This window comes from Balaenoptera ricei, chromosome 4 (assembly GCF_028023285.1).
Source record: "Balaenoptera ricei isolate mBalRic1 chromosome 4, mBalRic1.hap2, whole genome shotgun sequence".
In the NCBI taxonomy this organism is placed as follows: domain Eukaryota; kingdom Metazoa; phylum Chordata; class Mammalia; order Artiodactyla; family Balaenopteridae; genus Balaenoptera; species Balaenoptera ricei.
The window spans coordinates 81132623-81157064 of record NC_082642.1 but is presented as its reverse complement, the minus strand read 5'-3'; the positions used below and the strand labels follow the sequence as shown (position 1 = coordinate 81157064).

The 24442-nt window shown below is 39.6% G+C and overlaps 1 pseudogene; it reads left to right on the top strand.

Moving 5' to 3' along the window:
- The first annotated feature begins 13934 nt into the window (after positions 1 to 13934).
- Positions 13935 to 19967, top strand: LOC132365079 (olfactory receptor 8K5-like; annotated as a pseudogene).
- The last annotated feature ends 4475 nt before the right edge of the window (positions 19968 to 24442 follow it).

Here is a 24442-nt window from a genome sequence, read left to right as displayed (position 1 = left end):
AGAGAGGATACTGTATTTAATGTATATTCTGAGAATGTTTAACTAAATAGATATTTCTTCTAACAACATCATGCAGTTTTATAAAGGAAGGCCTGTCTTCCCTATGTTAGCCTCACAAAGAACAACACCAACAAAATACAAACAGCAGGGATACCAAGGAAAACCAAAGCAGGAGAAAGTTTCAAAAATGTCTCCACAAATCCAAGGAAAGGGAGAAGGTGAACAATTGAAGATAAAGACATAGGGAAAAACTTTAGAAGATGCCATTTAGTTATTAAATAAAACCTGGAGGAGAAAAGTGCAAATTGAGTAGAAACAATAAAAGGAAAAGAAGAAGAAACCTTTCTTGAGTCAAAGAAAGACAATGTTTCAGTTTGAAAGGATTTCATAAAGAACAATCAAATTGATTGTGTCCTGCAGAATTCTTAATTGAGTGAGAGGAAATGGCTTACCTACAAAGAAACAAAAATTAGGTTGGCTTCACATAATTCCTCATTAATATTAAATGCCAAAAGGAAAAGAAGCAACATTTGCAGAGTTTAAAGGGAAAATATTCAAGACTGAGAAATCTTGCAAGTTATTTTCATTTGCAAGGGCAGGAAAAGATATTCTTAACAAGTAAGAATCCAGATAATATATACATTGCCTCTTTCCAGAAATCTTATTAAAATTGTGCCCTGAAAGATAAATAAAATAGAAATCCTAGGATGAGAATATCTTTAAATCTTCAATATTTGATGTAAATTTTGCTGTTAGCATGTGACAGATACTTTTTACCATATTTAAGATGGTTCATATTCTTACTATTTTGCATAGAGTTTTAATCACTAATATGTAACTTCTATAAGGCAGGGAGTTGTGCCCATTTTGCTCACTCCTATATCCAATGACTAGAAGAATGTTTAGTTCATAGTTGGTGTTCAGGAAATACTTGTTGGAGGAATGAATCAATTACCCAGAAATAGATGCTGAATCAAGTCCAATGCCTTTCCTCCATATGTTTTTTTTTAAATAATTAATGTAATGATTTGCATTCATGGACTTCCTAATACTGAACCATCCTTGCACTCCTGGAATAAACTCTTCTTATTGACAATATACTATTCCTTGAATATATAGCTGCATTTGATTTGCTAAGATTTTGTAAGTAATCTTAAATTAGATGTTGTTTTATATTTTTTGTCTGTTGTGTGTGTGTGTGTGTGTCTTTTTTTTTTCTTTTCCTTTTCTTTCTTCTTTTTTGGCTTACCCTGAATCCATTCTCCCATTCTCCCTTCTGTTAGAAAGAGGTTCAGTTTTCCTTTGGAGAATTACTGCCTTCTCACTCCTAGCCCAAGAGGATCAGGTCAAGCTAACTCTATCCCTGCTCTAGGAGTGGACACATAATCCACTCTTGTCAAGCTGGAGTACCAATTTCCTGGCCACAATGAACAGTTCAGTGATGGGCACTGGAGCCAAGCCAGACCAATGAGACTCCTTATCAGGAGTTGTGCTGGAATTGTGAGGAGAGAGGTTCTCTTATTCTGCTGCAGTTCCAAGCTGATAGAATGTTAGCTTGTGCAACTGGTAAGCATCTTGCCACAGCCAGGTGGAAGTGTGATTGGGAATGAAACCAGCACAAAGGGAAGCTTTACGCACTTGTTCTAGTGTGCCAAAAGACACACTCCCATATTTTTTGGTAACATGGACATGAACATAAGCTCCCCTTTTCCCTTAAGTCAGTTGATACAATGTAACATTCATAAACTAGAATTGTCTGTATTTTAATTTTTTGTGCTCTCTTTAGCAAGTGTTGGTGTCAGGTCTTTGTTGGTCTCATAAAAAGATTTGAGAAATTTTTCATTTCATTTATACTCTAAATATGTTGGAAAGCTAATTACTCACACCTCCTTCTATTCATATTCAGAATGCATTGAAAAATAGACACTGGACCTAGGAGGGAATGAAAACACAGTATACCCTTTATTACTGGCAAAGCTGGACTGAAGAACATAGGAAGCTCTGCAGCTCTAATGGTGAACTGAACTTCCCAGTCACTGAAAAGTACTGGAGAGCACAGGCCTCTTCTCCCGATACCCCTGTGCCCACATAGGCAAGGTGGGAGAGCCAGAGAGCCCTGTTGCAAGTCAATTTTGATTATTTCAACTTTCCTAAAGAATTATATGTTTCACTTAGCTTCTTAATGTAGTTATACCTTTCTCATTCCTAATGTTTTATATTTTTATTTTCTCCCTTTATTCAAAGCCCAAATTCCTAGGGACTTGCTTATTTTATCTTCTTGAAGAATCACTTCCTTTTTCCATTAATTCTGTTTTATTAATTCTGTTTTATTTTTAGCATTCTAGGTTATTTCTGCTTTTATTAATTATAATATATAATTTTATATATTTGGCTTATTTTATTAATTTTTCTATTGTCTTGAGTTGAACGCTTGGTTGTTATCTTTCGCCTTTTTTGATTAATAGTAAAAGAATTTAAATCTATAATAGTTCTTGTTAGCACCAACCCATAGTTTTGCTATGCACTGTTCTTATTTTTGTTGATATTTAGATGATCTCAGAGTATGATTTTGACTTAATTTACAATTTCTTTAAAGAAATTGTGGATTTTATTTGTTTAGGTTTTTTTTTGTTTTGATCTACCATTCATGTGGCTCTAGTTTGATTGTGTGATAGTCCCAAAATGTGGTAAGATTTTTACATTTTGAAAAGTATTATTCAGGATTTTCTTTATGACTAAACACATCACGATTTTCTTCTACTTCTATGGGCATGTGAGAATATATATTCTCTATAAAGTATCAAGTACTAGATTATCTAGTAAGTTTATCCTACTAATTATATGCTTAAACTCATTTTTATCCTTTTTATATTTTTTTGTCTATTTGGTCAATCAAATTCTGAGACAACAATGTTAAAAAAAAACTCTTCAATTCTGTTTTTATCAAATTTTGTTTTTGTCTCTAAGAGTTGTGTTTTGTATATCTTGCAAAGTACTGTTTAGTGTAGAGTACATGAAAGTTTATGACAAATATATAATCTTGGTGGGGTTTTATTTTTTTTGTTTTTTGGCCACACCGCGCAGCTTGTAGGATCTTAGTTCCCCAACCAGGGATTGAACTCGAGCCACAGCAGTGAAAGCACCAGGTCCTCACCACTGGACTGCCAGGGAGTTCTAGTCTTGGTGTTTCTAATCAAATGGGAAATATTCTCTTTTTCCATTTTTACTCTTGGACTCAAATTTTACTTCATCTGATATTAACATTGCCACTCTTAGGTGTTTCTTTTTTTTTTGTATTTTAAGGATATACATTAAATTTTTACTATGAAATATACAGAAAAAGATGCATAGAACACAAATGTATGGCTTAAAGAATTGCTCATCTAACCACTACCCAGTTCAAGTAACTGAATGTAGATCATTGACAGAACTCTAAAAGCCAACAGTTATTCTCAACCTTCCCCTTGAATGTTACCATTATCCTGATTTGTGTAGGAATTTCCTCCTTTCTCTTCATATTTTAACCACCAAGGTGTATATTCAGTACTTTAACATTTAGATTTGCCTGTTTCTGAAATGTACATAAATAAAATTATTCTATACAAATCTTTCATGTCTTACTTCCTTTGCTCAGTATTACATTTTAAAGATTTATTCATCTTGTTATGTGTAGCTATAGCTTTTGGTTGTTGGTGGCGATGCTGTATAATATCCCATCGTATAAATACACAACAATTTATTTTTCTCTTCCACCATTGTCTGACATTTGGGTTATTTCCAGCTTGGGCTATTTTATAATGCTGCTATGAACATTCTTGAACAAGTTTCTTGTGCACACATTTCCATTGGCTATGTAACAATAAGTAGAGTTGTTGGAGCATGGTGAGTATCTTTAAATTTAGTAGAGATTGCCTAACTCATATAAAGGGATTGTGCCTATTTATAACTCCCACACGTATGAGTTCCTATTGCTTTACATTCTCCCTGATATGAGATATGGTTAGTCTTTTTAATTATAATCATTCTGGTGAATGTGTAGTGATATCTTCCAGTGATTTTAATTTTGTATCTCTGGGATTACTATTGAAAGTGGGTGCTTTTTCATATATTAATTTCCTACAATTTTTTGCCTTTTGTGAAATGCCTGTTCCAGACTCTTGCTAACTCTTGGATTGTCTGCCATTTTCTTATTGATTTGTTTCTTAATTATATTTTTGGGTATGAACTCCTGGAAAAAATATTCTCCCAATCTATGGCTTGTATTTTCACTCTCTCGGTGGTGTCTTTTGATGAACGTAATTTCTTCATTCTAATATACTCAAATTTTTCATTCTTTTATTATATGATCGTTGCTTTCATGTCCATTTTATTTATTTATTTATTTATTTATTTTTGGCCGTGCCGCGCAACTTGTGGGATCCTAGTTCCCCAACCAGGGATTGAACGTGTGCCCCATGCCGTGGAGGCGCGGAGTCCTAACTTCTGGACTGCCAGGGAATTCCCCTTTCATGCCCTCTATAAGAAAAATTTACTTTCCCTGAAGTATAAAGAAATTTGCCTATTTTATCTTGTAAAATATTTTTTGTTTGTCTTTCGCATTTAGATCTCAAATCCCCTTGGAGTTAATTTTTGCTTATGTTGTAAGGTAGGGGTCAAGCTAGCACCATTTACTGAAAAAACTGTCTTTCTCTACTGCTCAGCATTGTCACCTATATCACATATCAGACATCCATATATACTGGAGTCTGCCTCTATGTTTTCTATTCTAGTCCCTTGGTTTATATTCCTGTGCTAAGGTTACACTGTTTTAATAACTGTAACCTCATAATAAGGCTTCATATTTTTACAGCATGTCTTCCTACCTTGGTTTCTTTTTCAAAAGTATCTTGGCTATGCTTGACTCTTCATATTTCATATACATTTTATAATCAGCTTATCAAGATAAGCTTTAAGATTATCATAATCATAAACATGATCATAATACTTTAAGATTGATTGGGATTGTATTGCATATTTAGATCAATTTGGAAGAAAGGTCATATTTACAATAGGTCTTCAGTCCATGAGTATACTGTATCTCTCCGTTTAGTTTGGTCTTCCTTAACGTCTCAACAATTTTATGCTAACCTGCAGAGAGGATTTGAACATCTTTTATTAGATTTTATCCTAGATATTTCATATTGTTATGCCCTTATAAACGACATACTTTTAGAATTTTATGTTTTAACTGCTTGCTGCAGGTGTGTATGAATACATTTGATTTTTGTACATTGTATATGCTTATAGTCCCTCAAGAAGAGACTCTTAGAATGCTTTCCCTCACTCTATCCTCTTTCTGCCTGTTAAGATGATTGGAAGTTTTACTCTGAGTTGTTAAAACATTTATTTCAGTATTCTATTCTAAGAAACCTGATTTATACTTAAAAATGAGATTTATTGAATTCATTGAAAATCAGTATTTTTCTTACATATTTTATCTTCCCCAATCTGATTTTTTTTTTTCTAATTACATTTTAATGAAGAAGACATATTTCTTCAAGTCCTTTGTAAGAAGTCCATGGCTGCATGCTTTTTGAGTCCTTGCAGTTCTTGGTTGGAAAACCAGAGAATCACAGTCCTATCCCAGTGATATTATTTAAATATTTCTCAACATCGTCTAGCTTCCAGTGTTGTGATAAGAACTCTAGTGTCAAAATAATTATCTTGCCCTTGTAAGTAAGCTGTTCTCTCTTTCTAAAAGCTTGTAATATATGCTTTCTAGTCCTGGAAATTAACATTTTCCCAAGAAAATGTTTGTTTATATTATTTTTATTAATCTTGTGTATAACTCTGTGACTTTTAATCCAAAAACGGTATTTTTTTAGCTCCAGAAAATTTTTTTATTTTTATTTTTTAGTATTGTTTCCCCATTTTTTCCTTTGTCTCCTCCCGAGCTGCTTGTCTTTGTCAGTTATGTATCCTGAGTCTCTCCTCCATTTCTCTCTTATTTTTACTAATAATTTTCATTCATTTGTCCTTTTTGCTCTATATTCTGGAGTATATTTTTAGGTCTATTTTTGAGATCAATAATTCAGTTTTCTGTCCCTCCATATATTTTCACTCCTTCTAGATTGTTTTAATTTCAGAAATTGTTTTTTAAATTACTTTTCCTAATTTTGAGAGTTTTCTTATTATCAGCTTTCTCTTTGGTAATATCTTTTTTTTTTTTTTTTTTGCAGGTTCTTGTCAGTCATCAATTTTATGCACATCAGTGTATACATGTCAATCCCAATCACCCAATTCAGCACACCACCATCCCCACCCCACCGCAGTTTTCCCCCCTTGGTGTCCATACGTTTGTTCTCTACATCTGTGTCTCAACTTCTGCCCTGCAAACCGGTTCATCTGTACCATTTTTCTAGGTTCCACATACATGTGTTAATATACGATATTTGTTTTTCTCTTTCTGGCTTACTTCACTCTGTATGACAGTCTCTAGATCCATCCACGTCTCAACAAATGACTCAATTTCGTTCCTTTTTATGGCTGAGTAATATTCCATTGTACATATGTACCACATCTTCTTTATCCATTTGTCTGTCGATGGGCATTTAGGTTGCTTCCATGACCTGGCTATTGTAAATAGTGCTGCAATGAACATTGGGGTGCATGTGTCTTTTTGAATTACAGTTTTCTCTGGGTATATGCCCAGTAGTGGGATTGCTGGATCATATGGTAATTCTATTTTTAGTTTTTTAAGGAACCTCCATATTGTTCTCCATAGTGGCTGTATCAATTTACATTCCCACCAACAGTGCAAGAGGGTTCCCTTTTCTCCACACCCTTTCCAGCATTTGCTGTTTGTAGATTTTCTGATGATGACCTTTCTAACTGGTGTGAGGTGATACCTCATTGTAGTTTTGATTTGCATTTCTCTAATAATTAGTGATGTTGAGCATCTTTTCATGTACTTCTTGGCCATCTGTATGTCTTCTTTGGAGAAATGTCTATTTAGTTCTTCTGCCCATTTTTGGATTGGGTTTTTTGTTTCTTTAATATTGAGTTGAATGAGCTGTTTATATATTTTGGAGATTAATACTTTGTCCGTTGATTCATTTGCAAATATTTTCTCACATTCTGAGGGTTGTCTTTTCGTCTTGTTTATGGTTTCCTTTGCTGTGCAAAAGCTTTGAAGTTTCATTAGGTCCCATTTGTTTATTTTTGTGTTTATTTCCATTACTCAGGAGGTGGATCAAAAAAGATCTTGCTGTGATTTATGTCAAAGAATGTTCTTCCTATGTTTTCCTCTAAGAGTTTTACAGTGTCCGGTCTTACATTTAGGTCTCGAATCCATTTTGAGTTTATTTTTGTGTATGGTGTTAGGGAGTATTCTAATTTCATTCTTTTCCATGTAGCTGTCCAGTTTTCCCAGCACCGCTTATTGAAGAGACTGTCTTTTCTCCATTGTATATCTTTGCCTCCTTTGTCATAGATTAGTTAACCATAGGTGCGTGGGTTTATCTCTAGGCTTTCTATCTTGTTCCATTGATCTATATTTCTGTTTTTGTGCCAGTACGATATTGTCTTGATTACTGTAGCTTTGTAGTATAGTCTGAAGTCAGGGAGTCTGATTCCTCCAGCTCCGTTTTTTTCCCTCAAGACTGCTTTGGCTATTCGGGGTCTTTTGTGTCTCCATACAAATTTTAAGATGATTTGTTCTAGTTCCGTAAAAAATGCCATTGGTAATTTGACAGGGATTGCATTGAATCTGTAGATTGCTTTGGGTAGTATAGCCATTTTCACAGTATTGATTCTTCCAATCCAAGAACATGGTATATCTCTCCATTTGTTGGTATCATCTTTAATTTCTTTCATCAGTGTCTTATAGTTTTCTGCATACAGGTCTTTTGTCTCCCTAGGTAGGTTTATTCCTAGGTATTTTATTCTTTCTGTTGCAATGGTAAATGGGAGTGTTTCCATAATTTCTCTTTCAGATTTTTCATCATTAGTGTATAGGAATGCAAGAGATTTCTGTGTATTAATTTTGTATCCTGCAACTTTACCAAATTCATTGATTAGCTCTAGTAGTTTTCTGGTGGCATTTTTAGGATTCTCTATGTATAGTATCATGTCATCCGCAAACGGTGACAGTTTTACTTCTTCTTTTCCAATTTGTATTCCTTTTATTTCTTTTTCTTCTCTGATTTCTGTGGCTAGGACTTCCAGAACTATGTTGAGTAATAGTGGTGAGAGTGGACATCCTTGTCTCGTTCCTGATCTTAGAGGAAATGCTTTCAGTTTTTCGCCATTGAGAATGATGTCTGCTGTGGGTTTGTCATATATGGCCTTTATTATGTTGAGGTAGGTTCCCTCTATGCCCACTTTCTGGAGAGTTTTTATCATAAATGGGTGTTGAATTTTGTCAAAAGCTTTTTCTGCATCTATTGAGATGATCATATGGTTTTTATTCTTCAATTTGTTAATATGGTTTATCACATTGATTGATTTGCATATATTGAAGAATCCTTGCATCCCTGGGATAAATCCCACTTGATCGTGATGTATGATTCTTTTAATGTGTTGTTAGATTCTGTTTGCTAGTATTTTGTTGAGGATTTTTGCATCTATATTCATCAGTGATATTGGTCTGTAATTTTCTTTTTTTGTAGTATCTTTGTCTGGTTTTGGTATCAGGGTGATGGTGGCCTCATAGAATGAGTTTGGGAGTGTTCCTTCCTCTGCAATTTTTTGGAAGAGTTTGAGAAGGATGGGTGTTAGCTCTTCTCTAAATGTTTAATAGAATTCACCTGTGAAGCCATCTGGTCCTGGACTTTTGTTTGTTGGAATATTTTTAATCATAGTTTCAATTTCATTACTTGTGATTGGTCTGTTCATATTTTCTGTTTCTTCCTGGTTCAGTCTTGGAAGGTTATACCTTTCTAAGAATTTGTCCATTTCTTCCAGGTTGTCCATTTTATTGGCATAGAGTTGCTTGTAGTAGTCTCTTAGGATGCTTTGTATTTCTGCGGTGTCTGTTGTAACTTCTCCTTTTTCATTTCTAATTTTATTGATTTGAGTCCTCTCCCTCTTTTTCTTGATGAGTCTGGCTAATGACTTATCAATTTTGTTTATCTTCTCAAAGAACCAGCTTTTAGTTTTATTGATCTTTGCTATTGTTTTCTTTGTTTCTATTTCATTTATTTCCAGTCTGATCTTCATGATTTCTTTCCTTCTGCTAACTTTGGGTTATGTTTGTTCTTCTTTCTCTAGTTCCTTTAGGTGTAAGGTTAGATTGTTTACTAGAGATTTTTCTTGTTTCTTTAGGTAGGCTTGTATAGCTATAAACTTCTCTCTTAGAACTGCTTTTGCTGCATCCCATAGGTTTTGGATCGTGGTGTTTTCATTGTCATTTGTCTCTAGGTATTTTTTGATTTCCTTTTTGATTTCTTCAGTGATCTCTTGGTTATTTAGTAACGTATTGTTTAGCCTCCATGTGTTTGTGCTTTTTACGTTTTTTTCCCTGTAATTCATTTCTAATCTCATAGCGTTGTGGTCAGAAAAGATGCTTGATATGATTTCAATTTTCGTAAATTTACTGAAGCTTGATTTGTGACCCAAGATGTGATCTATCCTGGACAATGTTCCATGCACACTTGAGAAGAAAGTGTAATCTGCGGTTTTTGGATGGAATGTCCTATAAATATCAATTAAGTCTATCTGGTCTATCGTGTCATTTAAAGCTTCTGTTTCCTTATTTATTTTCATTTTGAATGATCTGTCCATTGGTGTAAGTGAGGTGTTAAAGTCCCCCACTATTATTGTGTTACTGTCAATTTCCTCTTTTAGAGCTGTTAGCAGTTGCCTTATGTATTGAGGTGCTCCTATGTTGGGTGCATATATATTTATAATTGTTATATCTTCTTCTTGGATTGATCCCTTGATCATTATGTAGTGTCCTTCCTTGTCTCTTGTAACGTTCTTTATTTTAAAGTGTATTTTATCTGATATGAGTATAGCTACTCCAGCTTTCTTTTGATTTCCATTTGCATGGAATATCTTTTTCCATCCCCTCACTTTCAGTCTGTATGTGTCCCTAGATCTGAAGTGGGTCTCTTGTAGACAGCATATATATGGGTCTTGTTTTTGTATCCATTCAGCAAGCCTGTGTCTTTTTGTTGGAGCATTTAATCCATTCACGTTTAAGGTAATTTTTGATACATATGTTCCTATGACCATTTTCTTAATTGTTTTGGGTTTGTTTTTGTAGGTCCTTTTCTTCTCTTGTGTTTCCCACTTAGAGAAGTTCCTTTAGCATTTGTTGTAGAGCTGGTTTGGTGGTGCTGAATTCTCTTAGCTTTTGCTTGTCTGTAAAGCTTTTGATTTCTCCATCGAATCTAAATGAGATCCTTGCTGGGTAGAGTAATCTTGGTTGTAGGTTCTTCCCTTTCATCACTTTAAGTATATCATGCCACTCCCTTCTGGCTTGTAGAGTTTCTGCTGAGAAATCAGCTGTTAACCTTATGGGAGTTCCCTTGTATGTTTTTTGTTGTTTTTCCCTTGCTGCTTTCAATAATTTTTCTTTGTCTTTAATTTTTGCTAATTTGATTAATATGTTTCTCAGCGTGTTTCTCCTTGGGTTTATCCTGTATGGGACTCTCTGCGCTTCCTGGACTTGGGTGGCTATTTCCTTTCCCATGTTAGGGAAGTTTTTGACTACAATCTCTCCAAATATGTTCTCTGGTCCTTTCTCTCTCTCTTCTCCTTCTGGGACCCCTATAATGCGAATGTTATTGCGTTTAATGTTGTCCCAGAGGTCTCTTAGGCTGTCTTCATTTCTTTTCATTCTTTTTTCTTTAGTCTGTTCTGCAGCAGTGAATTCCACCATTCTGTCTTCCAGTTACTTATCCGTTCTTCTGCCTCAGTTATTCTGCTATTGATTCCTTCTAGTGTAGTTTTCATTTCAGTTATTGTATTGTTCATCTCTGTTTGTTTGTTCTTTAATTCTTCTAGGTCTTTGTTAAACATTTCTTGCATCTTCTCGATCTTTTTTTTTTTTTTTTTTTTTATGTTCTCCCATTCTGTGGCTCTTATTTATTTATTTATTTTTAAATTAATTTATTTATGGCTGTGTTGGGTCTTCGTTTCTGCACGAGGGCCTTCTCTAGTTGCGGCAAGCGGGGGCCACTCTTCATTGCGGTGCGCGGGCCTCTCACTATCGCGGCCTCTCTTGTTGCGGAGCACAGGCTCCAGACGCGCAGGCTCAGTAATTGTGGCTCACGGGCCCAGTTGTTCCGCGGCATGTGGGATCTTCCCAGACCAGGGCTCGAACCCGTGTGCCCTGCATTGGCAGGCAGATTCTCAACCACTGCGCCACCAGGGAAGCCCCATCTTCTCGATCTTTGCCTCCATTTTTATTCTGAGGTCCTGGATCATCTTCACTATCATTATTCTGAATTCTTTTTCTGGAAGGTTGCCTATCTCCACTTCATTTAGTTGTTTTTCTGGGGTTTTATCTTGTTCCTTCATCTGGTATATAGCCCTCTGCCTTTTCATCTTGTCTATCTTTCTGTGAATGTGGTTTTTGTTCCACAGGCTGCAGGATTGTAGTTTTTCTTGCTTCTTGCTTCTGCTGTCTGCCCTCTGATGGTTGAGGCTATCTAAGAGGCTTGATGGGAGGCTCTGGTCGGTAATATCTTTTTGAATCTCATTGAAAATTTGTATCAGAAAATTCTCTTTCTTGCTCTCTTGCCTCTATTCTATTTAAACAGCCTCCACTTTATTTTGATTTCTCAATGTTATAGCTCTCCTTTTAGGCTTTTCATTCTTTCAAATTTCCAGTCTTTCTTTCTCTTCTTCCTCCCCTTCTTCTTCTTCTTATCATTCTTTCTCCTTCTTCTTCCTCCTCTTCCTCCTCTTTTTCTTCTTCTTAGCCTTCTCCTTCCCATCCTCCTCCTCCTCTTCTTCCTCTTCTCCTTCTCCTTCTTCTTCTGTATGTGTGTATTTTTATTTCTTATGAAGACAGGCCTAGACGTACCAGCACCATCAGCCAGTGTAGGTTCGTTCAACACTATTGAGGTCAGGCTGTTGGTGACTTGAAGGTGTTGGACCCTTTCCAGGTAGATGAACAGCAAAGGGTAGACAGGCTAGGATTCCTGAATTTAGGAAAAGGAAAGGCCACTGGGTCCATGAAGTTGTCCAGGTTCATGAGAAGAAAAACGGGGCACTGAAAAAGATCGATGCCCCTCAGCCGGAGTGGCCCACCTAGGACAGCTGGTGCCAGGATGGTCAGCTCCTCCTGGCACTGTCAACAGCACACTAACTGGAAGGCTGGCTTTTCCTGGGCTTTACCCCTTGCCCTCTGAGATGTAAGCCATTACCCACTGCAAGCAAATCCCAGGTGGTTGCTTGAATCATCTCCATGGAAACTGATACCGTACTCAGGCCAGTGGGACCTTTTCCAGGCTTCCTTGCTTCCCTGGACTTTGGTCATAGGGGTTAAGCCATCTCAAAAGAGTACTGAGCTGGGAGTGAGTGCAAAACATGCAGTTAGAGTATTTCATTTTCCCTCTACATCTGCAGAAAATATACTTCATTATTTTAAAATTGAAGGTAAAAATAACTTTTATTTGTTAAAAAGGGAACTCATGGCATAGTGGAATCACCTCATGTGTGGAGTCCAATACCCTGCACAAGATCCATGGCTTAGAGCCATCCAGCCCTAGGTTCCTCCTCAGTGAAGTAGGAGTGATGGAACCAATGGGTCCAGGCCTCTTCCAAACAACCTTGTGAAAATCAAACATGAATGTGAAGATACTTTCTTGGAAGTAAATCACCATGAAAATGCAAGCTGATGTTACATCAATAAGAATTCAAGTTATAATAAAAAAGAAATGGGCTATCTCATGTAGCAGTAAAACTCCCTATCACTGGAAGCATGCATGAGAAAGTTGCTCAGCGCTTAGAGACATTTGGAGAGATGGATGCATCAGACATTAGAATCGTTAATCTCTGAGACCCTTTTCAATTTTCTAAAAGTCTATGATTCATCCAGCACTTGGAAGTATCATAGGCCTGGGAACTGAAATTTCTCTGAAGTTAAACTCAACTCCATAAATGTGAAATCAAGTAGGACCAAATATATATTCCAAATTGGGGTAAAGTTTGGCCTCGATATGTGGCTAATGCACACAGACTTCTCTCTCACTAATAACAGAAAAAAATTACAGTGGGACTTCTTTAGTAAAATGACTAGCTGCAGTCCATTGTCATCATCCTGGCAGGCTGAGGGAGAGATGGATCCCAGGCTTAATTAGCAAAACTTGACAAATTCTCTCTCGGGCCCTAGGCTCCAAGCCCACCTGCTCCTGCTGCCTTGTAGGCATAGAATTCCAATCTCCAGTCTGTGCCTAGATGTGGTAGGAATGGATGAGTTCATAGGGTACAAGTTATCAAGAAAAACCATCCAGTCATACTCAAATGAAACCTGAGTGAGAATCACATCTCTGTCAGTTATCATATCCAGTATATTCTGAAAACTAATGAGCCTGTTAAACTTCTACTGGAAACTGACAGTAGAGTCCTATCCTCATGAAACCAAGTATCACAATGCAAAATGAAAGGGAAAATAAAATCTGGCTGTTGAGACTTTTCTTGATTTACTTGATTCATTAATTCAACCAACACCAAGAATCCTTTATGTGCTGAGGTACTTTGCTCAGCATCATGGAGGGGATCCAGAAAAGAACTGGTGACACGTTCTGTCCCCAAGATATTTATAGTAATAAGTGCCAACAAACTATGACAAAGTAGAAAATTACCGTGAGAAGTAGAGAGAGATGAAGGTGTGAGTGGGACATGGGAAGGTTATTTCTTACCAAGGGGTTCAGGGAACTCCTCCTGGCCAATCAGTATTTGAGCTCAATCCTGAGGAATGGGAAGAATACAGATGTGCCAGGATGAAGGTGAGCCAAGGCCCAGAGGCAGGTAAATATGAGGGATGTTCATGGACAAGGAGATAATAATGGCACTTATCAAGTGTTTACTGTATGCCAGGTGCTATGCAAACTCTTTAAAACTAATTATTTCATTAGACTGAGAAAACTGAGGCATAGAGAGGTTGAATAGCTTCTTTGAAGTCACACAGCTTAGAAGTGTTAGAATTGATACAACGTCTGGTGGTGGTTACAGGAGGGTATGTAAAAGCCACTGATGATAAATCAAGAGGATATTGGATGCCAAACTTAGGAGACCAGTGTGTCCAGCTCTTGATATATTCTTCCCAGATGTTGTTATTGAAAAGATTCAACACATCTGTTACTAACTAAATTTTCCACTCATCATAATGGTTTGGGAAATCTTGAAACCCTAGACTTCTTTGACAGAGTGAAAATGGTCAACTGTTATTACCTGCTTCACCACAAGGTTCTTAGCTCTGAATTCAGCAGAACTCTGAGATGATCTAAGGAAAGGCTTACTGTAAGTTGGAACCACTTGACTCTGGCAGAGGAGGAGTAAGGAACTTTGGTGAGAGTCTCTTCATGAGATAGGCAACTGAGTGTTATAGAATGGAGTCCCCCCACTCAGTTCAGACTGAATAAGAAAGTCCTACTACGTGGAGAATAGATAGACTAGACTAGAACAATAGTCCACAAACCTGGGGTCAACAAACCAAATTCAGCTTGCCACCTGTTTTTGTAAATGATGTCTTATTGAGACAAAGCTGCTCATTCATTCATGTATTGCTACTTTCATGCAATAATGGCAGTGCCGAATAGCTGCTACAGAGACTGTGTGGTGTGTGGACACTAAAATATTTGGCCCTTTACAGGAAAAGTTTGCCAACCTCTAAAACAGAAAAATCGGAATCCTAGCACATTCATGTTGGAAGGAAGAATGGAGGTCATTTAATCCATACTCTTCTCCCCTCCCCACTCCCCAGCCCCTGCAGCACACTCCACACACACAGATAGAGGCTGAGCCCCACAGAGAGGAAGAGATTTACCTAAAATCACCGAACTGGAAGGGACCATGATTGGGTCACTAACCATTAGACTCGTGTTTCTTCTACCACACCAGTTCTGAAAGACTAAAGTAACTTCTAAACAATTACTCGATAACTAGGTGCCCAGCACCATGCTCTCTCAGGGTTCTAAGATGAGAATAGTAGAAGATCTGGGGTCTCCCCCTCCTGTGGTCCACACCAGACATGGTGATAGACCTTTCACAGTGGAGTTGTACCTTAATACCCTCTAAAGTCGGCATATGAGGGAAAAATCAAACAGTACCTAAATTCCCTTTAAACTCCCACTGGAAGACCTCACAACAGAAACAGACTTCATGTCTCTCATAGGGTTCAACACCACCAGTCGGTCTTTTGAGGCTGGAACTGATTTCTGCTTTTTGGTGATGCCTCAGCTGCAGTAGCTGGCTTGTGTTCAGCAGCCCTATATTCAAAATGCCTCCCAACTCTGAGCGGCACACAGGGAATGAGACACAGTGAGGACACGGTGGCAGGCGCTCACCTCCCATCGCACCTCTGCTTGGCCTGGGGCCTCTGCTTATTGAGTGGAAGACCAGGAGTCACCCCCATGTTATTCAAATTATGTTCCTGCTCTTCTTCCCCCTCTAGCTTTTATAGATGAATGAGTGTAAGATGTGCCTCCACCGGATATCTGAAGCATTAGACGCAGTGTGTGGTAACATTCTCTGTGTCTCGTAGAGATTTCCATGTCAGGGGCGTGTGTGGAGTGTGTGTGTGTATGTGCATGGACGAGATTCAGACACAAATGTGCAGAGAGGTGAGAGATTTTCCCAGACAGGAAAGTCTCTGTGGAAGCAGCAAAACTTGATGTGGCTTTTGTATCAGAGATTTACAGAATCTTGGAATTAGAATGTTATTTGAGGGCCAAAGACTCCCAGACCATGCCCAGTGCAGGAATTGCACCTGTGGCATCTTGACAGACAGCCTCTGCCCGAATCCTTCAGGTGATACACTCACTATTCCCTGGGGGAGCCCACTTTGTGCTCAAATAATTTCAGTGGTTATGACACCGCAGAACGCATTTTGGGACTCAGTAGAGCATAGGTCTGTCTCGGTGCAGAAAGAAAGCAGCAAGAGGCAGAGTGACAGGTAAGGAAAGAATTTATTAGTATAGGACGCTTGTGAGAAATACAAGCGGTAGGCAAGGGAGTGTCACCCCGAGAGCTTAGTGGGCTACAGTTTTTTGTTTTTGTTTTTTTCTGTCTATACATATTATACTTTATTTAGATGACACCACAAGGAAGCTAATAACAACCTGTTTCTTTCCAGAAAAGCTAACTGGACTAAATAGGCCAACAGAATCTATCATCTGATTGGAGTCACAAGGCATCCTGAGCTGCAGGCCCTACTTTTCAGGGTCTTCCTCATTAGCTACACAATCAGAGTAGTGGGAAATCTGGGCATGATCATCTTGATCCAAGTGGATTCCCACCTACACACACCTATGTAGTTTTTTATCAAACACCTGGCTTTCATTGATCTTGGTAATTCTACTGTCATTTGTCCTGAGATACTGGTAAATTTTGTTGTGGATCAAAATACCATTTCCTATCATGCATGTGCCACACAGTTGGCCTTCTTCCTTATGTTCATTATCAGTGAATTTTTTATCTTGTCAGCCATGGCCTATGACTGCTATTTGGCCATCTGTAACACTCTGCTCTACAATGTTCTCATGTCCCAGAGACTTTGTCATGTGCTGGTAGGCACTCCATACCTCTACAGTACCTTTCAAGCACTAATGTTCACTATCAAGATTTTTACATTGACTTTTTGCAGCTCTAATGTCATCAGTCATTTCTACTGTGATGATGTTCCCTTGTTACTTATGCTGTGCTCAAGTGCACAAGAAATAGAATTGTTGGTCATACTATACAGTTTTATAATCAAAGGAAAAGTGAGGAGGGGGAAAAGACCACCTTCCTCATTTTTGAACAGACATCAAACTTCCATCATCAGCTCCTCCTCCACGTTGGGCGGGGGGAGTTTTCTTGTTCCTACTTGGTCACACTGGGACTGTCATGGCGCTATGGAAATGGGCCAAAAGGTGGTAACATACTAAAATATGGTAAATCATCTCAGTTTTCAGTATAATGTCACCTTTTCCTTATGTTTTTGTTTTTAGTACGTGCAGAGAAGCATGTCCTAGGAATCGATAACTTACTGACCTCACTGGGCAGGATGTGGACCTCATTCCACCATTGTTTTATGTTTGGGGGCATGTCTCATGCTTCTGTTGCATGGTTTTCTTGCTACGAAAGTGTACTTTCTTGAGTGATGATTAACTTACAGGGGTCTCCCATACTTTTTTTCTCTATTTACAATCCCCTAGTGAGATTAACTATTTAATCACCTACTTTGTCCCTTTACTCTGTCCCTATCAGTTAAATATCTACTCTGAATATTAAAATGAACTTAATAGTTTCTAGTCCCATCTTCCAAAGTCACAGAGAATGAGTCCCTTCTCACTTTCCTAATGATGGTTCTTAGGGTGCTTGCCCAAGTCAATCAGATCCCTTTCCTGTCCTGTCTTCTGTCCTCCTGCTCATGGAGCAACATGGATGGATGGAGTGCGTGTGTGTGTGTATGTGTGGGTGTGCACGCACACACACATGTACATACGTATTGGGACGTGTAAGGGAGGGAGGAGGGGAGAAAATTACAGCAGTTCTGAATTTAAAACCATGTAAAAACCATGTGAAAGAGGGAGTAGAAAATTAGGCAGACCACACTGCCCAGGACATTATGTGCCAAACTAAAAAGGTTGGGCTTTTAGGTAGGAGAGTCATACAGCCTGATTGGCAATTTAGAAAGATTATTCTTCCTATATTGCAGAGGAGACATTTGCAGGACCAGGACAGGAAGGCCCATTAAGAAAATACTGTAGGAGTCCAAATGAAGGATGATGAGGTCTGATCAAATCAGAGCCACAAAGATGGAAAAGCAAAGACACGTTCAAGAAATGTTCAGGAGAGAACTTGATGGATGTAGACTCTGAGGTGGGAGGGAGCAGGGATGATGCCAAGGGGTGGTGGGACAGGCAGCAGATGGAACCTCTCCAGAATCCTGCCACTACCAGAAATGTTCATTCCAGGGCCTCAGAACCCTCCCGAAGGAGTCTCTGCAGAGAGAGAAATGATACATTAACTGCAGGAGTTGGCAAGGAGTGAGGAATAGGAAACACTAATTACAGGCCAAGATCATTAACCAGCAGGTCTGGGATCAGCTGCAGGTAACCTCAACTCATCTGCTCCTGCAAATGGCCAAGGGAGGATGCGAGGGGAAGAGTGTGGGCAGAACATTTTGCAAATGCTAAGGTAGCAGCTGAGCGCAGACCTTGGTGACATGAGTTTGATATGCTTGGCACTTCGGCTCTGGTTTCTGGAGCCCTTGGGGTGCCAAATGCACTGTAGCCAGCTGGCCAGTTGTCCAAATGTCGCTTATGCCTCTAGGCCTCTAATTACCAGGCTCCCCTTTAGCCTTATAGCTACACTCCATTAGGGGCTTGCTGGCCACATGCACAGGAAATGGATTAGAGGCCATTAGACCATCCAGGTTGAAAAAGGTCAGGTCTTGCCTCCTGGGAGAAAAGCCTAAACTTCAGCTTTGTCATGTGGTGTTTGAAGCCAGAGAAAGATCTCAGGACTAGGAAAGAGTCCCAGCCCAGCTATATGGCCTTGAGCAAGCAAATTGTTTCACTTCACACAGTCTTGGTTTGCTTATGGGGCATAAATAAGCAATGTTCCCTAACTGAGAACATCAGATGATATCAGAGGCAGGGGCGTATGCATCTCAAGGGCTGTTGCTACTACTGCTGATGTTAACTGCTAACCTGAATGTATAGGTGGCGGACTGGGAGTGAAGAAACCAAGGTTTTAGTCCTATTTCTGCTGGTGTGCTATAGGACCTTGGGCAAGTCACTTCTTCTCTCTAGGCCTCAGGTTCTTCATCTGAAAACTGAAGGGATTGGTCTAGCTCAGTGATTTTTAACCAGAAATATACACTAGAATTGCCTGTGGAGCTTCTTAAAAATGCAGGTACCCACATCCCACCCTGTTATGTTGAAGCAGGTTCTCAGCGGATATTAGATGCTCACTGAGAACCACTGGAATGGATGGTCAGGTGCCACCTGCCTCCCACCTCTGCCTACCTGCTCCCCCCACACCTGGAACGACTTGATCTCGCCCTTGGGATAAGCCTCCCCACAGCCTCCAGCACTGATCCTGTCCTCAAGCTCTGGATCTCGGCATCAAGCTGCCGGTGCTAAACTGTCTCTGAACTCCTGATTTAGTCTCACCCCTGAGCCCGAGCCAGCTGTCGAGATGTGGTCTCACCTTGTTCCCTGAGGGAGCTGCACTGCTGGGCTTGTCCAGCACTGATTGGCAGAGCGTTGTTTTGCTTTTCTCAGCATCTGGGGTCCCATCCCCCAACTCCAGACTAACGGGAAGAGACCTGCTATTGGCTGAAAGATTGCCTTGCTCTGGACCACCTGTTAGGAGCATCAAAATATCCCCTGCTGTTGGACCCCTCCTGTGGTCATGCCACACCAGTCTCCATCTGCAGAACCCCACTCCCATCCAATATTCGTGTTGGATACTGTGATGTGGCTTCCTTCCCAGGACTGCATGTGGCCTGTTGCCTGACCAGGCAGGTGGCATTTTCTGCCTTTATGTGCCTTAAGCCTATGGCTTCATTCCTTTCCTATTTCAACCTGATTTCTGCTCTGTCCAGCTGCAGCCATGGTCATTTTAATGAGCTCTGTCCCACCCTGTGATTTCAGTGATTTCTGATATCTCTCCCAGCTGAAAAGGCAGAACCAGGGAGGTTGCTTTGGACCTGGTCTCTCTGGGACTGGGTTTCTCATCTGTAAAACAGGAGTGCCAACATCTGCCTTGTAGAAGCACTCTCTCTCACTCGAATGCTGCTCGCCATCTATGAACTGAACTAAGTCCTACTCATCCTCAGGCCTCAGACCTTAGACGTTGCTTCATAAAGCAGGTCTCTCTTATCAACACTGCCCCACCACTGTTATGTGCTCTGATGCAACCTGTACTTTTCCTTTCAACTCCTTAAACTCATGTAATTGTTAATTACACACTTTAAAGTCTTTCTCCCCTACTAGGTCATAAGGTCTGTGAGGGCAGAAACTGCCTTACTCACCAACATTAAACCCCCCATGCCTGGCACATAGAAGACAGGGGATGTGTCTCATGACTGACAGATGAGACATTGGATGTGCCTTGTCACAGAGCAGGTGCTCAGTGAACATTATCCTTCCTCCCTGCTCCTAGAGAATACCACTGAGCCAATCCCAGGATGTGAGCACCCACCCAGCACAGGGGAGCACCAGGGCATGGCTGAGCTGTTTCTTGAGGTCCGTGCTGGCCTTCCTTCTGGGCCCTGTGCAATCTGCCACCCTGGCAGGAGCCACAAACACCTAGAAGTCTGGTGAGAATGATACCCATAATTCCCAACATCAAAAGAATCCCACCTGAGGATCTTTTTTAAAATACCTGTACCTACACCCAACCCATAGATACTTTGTTTTAATTCATCTGGAATGCAGCCTGGGCTTTGGTATTGTTCAGTAATCCCCCAAGTTTTCCCTGTATGCAGCCATGGGTGAGAACGATTGGTTGGGTTCCATCACCATTTTCCAGATATGAAGGTGAAGCACAGGAGGGCAAGGAATCAGCCCAAGAACACACAGTAGCTATGGCATAGCTGGATGGAGCTAGAACTTAGAAGACCTAACTTTCCACCATGGCTCCTCCCACTGCACCAAGTAACAAACTGAAAAAAAAAAAAAATTCCCTTTATTAATTGCAGAGGCAGATTTCCTGGCATCAAACAAGGCTGCGGGCAGAGAGCTTGTTTTTTTCTACCCTGGAAAATCTGTTATTAAAAGCTTGTTTATGCAAGAAGGGTATAATTAAAAGTGAATGAGTGTAATTCCTTTATCGCAATGAATATTAATTAAAGGTAAACACAGCATCAATATTCATTTAGAGGAAGACAGAGGCTGAAAAGAAGACTGCTCGTACTAGGGTTGTCCATCACATCAGAAAGTAACAGATGACAGGACTCCAATAGCAGAATGTTGCTCTATTTTTCTCACATCCTCTCAGATTTAGAAGTTAGCCAAAATACAAATCTTTTGTCAGGTTGGGCTCCATGACCAGGCACAACTGCATGGGTACAGCCCTGTCTTGTTCAGGACACAGCTCTCAGAAAGTTGTTTGGTTTTTTTTATACATCTTTAGTGGAGTATAATTGCTTTACAATGTTGTGTTAGTTTCTGCTGTATAACAAAGTGAATCAGCTATATGTATACATATATCCCCATATCTCCTCCCTCTTGAGCCTCCCTCCCACCCTCCCTATCCCACCCTTCTAGGTGGTCACAGAGCCCTGAGCTGATCTCCCTGTGCTATGCGGCTGCTTCCCACTAGCTATCTATTTTACATTTGGTAGTGTATATATGTCCATGCCACTTTCTCACTTCGTCCCAGATTACCCTTCCTCTTCCCTGTGTCCTCAAGTCTATTCTCTACATCTGAGTCTTTGTTCCTGTCCTGCCCCTAGGTTCATCAGAACCATTTTTTTTTAGATTCCATATATATGTATTAGCGCAAGGTATTTGTTTTTCTCTTTCTTTTTTTTTTTTTAACATCTTTATTGGAGCATAATTGCTTTACAGTGGTGTGTTAGTTTCTGCTTTATAACAAAGTGAATCAGTTATACATATACATATGTCCCCATATATCTTCCCTCTCGCATCTCCCTCCCTCCCTGTTTTTCTCTTTCTTGACTTACTTCACTCTGTATGACAGACTCTAGGTCCATCCATCTCACTACAAATAACTCGTTTCTTTTTATGGCTGAGTAATCTTCCATTGTATATATGTGCCACATCTTCTTTATCCGTTTATCTGTCGATGGACACTTAGGTTGCTTCCATGTCCTGGCTATTGTAAATAGTGCTGCAATGAACATTGTGGTACATGACTCTTTTTGAATTATGGTTTTCTCTGGGTATATGCCCAGTAGTGGGATTGCTGGGTCATATGATAGTTCTATTTTTAGTTTTTTAAGGAACCTCCATACTGTTCTCCATAGTGGCTGTATCAATTTACATTGCCACCAACAGTTCAAGAGGGTTCCCTTTTCTCCAGACCCTCTCCAGCATTTATTGTTTGTAGATTTTTGTTGATGGCCATTCTGACTGGTGTGAGATGATATCTCATTGTGGTTTTGATTTGCATTTCTCTAATGATTAATGATGTTGAGCATTCTTTCATGTGTTTGTTGGCAATCTGTATATCTTCTTTGGAGAAATGTCTATTTAGGTCTTCTGCCCTTTTTTGGATTGGGTTGTTTGTTTTTAAGCTGTAAAGACTCTTCGTTATGTGGGGTCAGCATACTGGAGGGGCAACTGGCCTCTTCGGCCCTCTTGGAAAGAGAAGAGCTAAACAGACTGATAACCAGCTGTGTTGTTCTGGCCCCTGAGCACTGGTACAGTGGCAAAAGTGCATCATTTCCCAAGGAAGAATTCCCAAAACCATGGCAGGTCCCCAGATCTTACAAATCAGACTCAGTGAGGGGTTGGGGAGGACAGGACTTTTGAACGTACAGATTGCCAGGTCTCACCCTGGTCCTACTAAATCAAAATCATTTTGGACTGAAGCTTAGGAATAAGCATTTTAACAAATTTTCATGTTAATTCTGATTTCTAGAATTTCTAGCCAAGCTGAAGAGCTTTTTTTTTTTTTTTTTTTTAGCCAGGTCAGTCAGGGTCTTAAATCATTTCATTTATTTATTCATTCATTCATCTGATAAATATTTATTAATCATAAGGCACTGTGCTAGCCATGGGTGAAGACAGAGACCAGTACTCTTTTCTAGTTCCTTCTGGTCTATCAAGAAAAACTACACATTAGAATTATAATTATAATACACAGTGATGACTGCTGTCACAGAGGGAGGAATACAATAGCATAGGAGCACAGAGACAGGTGAACTCAGCTCTGAATAGGGAGTCCAGGAACACTTCACAGAGAGCATTAATGGAGCACTCATGTGAGTAGCATGTTCTCACAGCAGGGATGGTGTGGAGCCTTGGTGAGACTGCTGGAGAATGGACTTAACTGGAAGGCAGAGAAAGTGATGTTCCGTGAGGTTGATGAGTACTAGGTTGTGAAGAGTGTGAATGCCACGCAAAGGCATTTGGATTTAATCATGTCAAAGGGGGAAAGAGATTCAGGAGACTGCCCTACACATTGGTGGGTTATGGTGAGAATTCATTGAGGCACTGCAGGCTTAAATGCCTCTTCATTGCATCAGACTTAGGCTCAAACAAGCATTTGGAGGATTTTAAAAAGAAATGCCAAATAGGAGGTTGACATCTACTTAGGAGCCAAGATAGTGTTTACCAGGAGTTGAGAGAAGGAAGCCATGTCTTCCTAGAGAAACCGGGTGTGTCCTGAATAGGCAGGGAGGAGAGAGAAGGTATTTCAGGCTGGGAAAGGCTTGGCACTGGGTCCAGCAGCACTTCTCAGCAAGGGCACTAACCGTTATCATAGACCGAGAAGGTCTTGATAGGTTTTTTTTACCTGTAGCTGTGGGCAAGCTTCTAATGAGAAGGGGTCATGTTTGGCCACAACAGTGCAAATGGAGCAACAGTGTGGGGCCAGCTCTGAGGACCAGATGGGGGTGAGCCCTATACTCATACTGGTCCCATGTGGTACATTTTAAAAGGGAGGAAACACATTCTCTTCTTTCTGAGACTGGTCTTATAGAATCAGAGTTCCTCAGCTCTGGGGGGCCCATAGAGCTCCTGCATACCAACTCTTATAGCTCAGAAAATGTCTAAGGGTGCAAGGACCCGCCCAGGGTCATTCTGCCATCTAATCCCACCTGAAGTGTGACCTTTTCCCTAACAGTACCCTCCTCTGTTCCCTGGTTAGCACACTCAGCAGCACATTGGAATAACCTGGAAAGTTTTAAAAATATTTATGCCTGGGTCCCACCCCCAGCGATTATGACTTAATTAATGTGGATTGGGGCCTGGGTGTTGAGAGTTATCAACACTACCCAGGTAATTCTAATGTGCAGCAAAGCGTGAGACTCACAGCTCCATTCGTACCTTTAAACAGTCAACCAATAAGTATTAGAAGGAAATGAGTGATTCAGTAATTGAGGTGTTAGCTAAGAATGCTATTCTCATTTTGATGAAGGATTCTTATTTTTCTTTTATACATATCTTGCTGATTTTCCTTTCAAACTCTGAAAGCAATCCACTTATTGCTGTAGTCCAACCAACACAATAAATATATTTTTCTATGATCTAAAACTAAACCATGCCTATATTTTCCCCAATTTATAATGATAAAAATGGTAACCTCCTCTTCGCCACATCATACA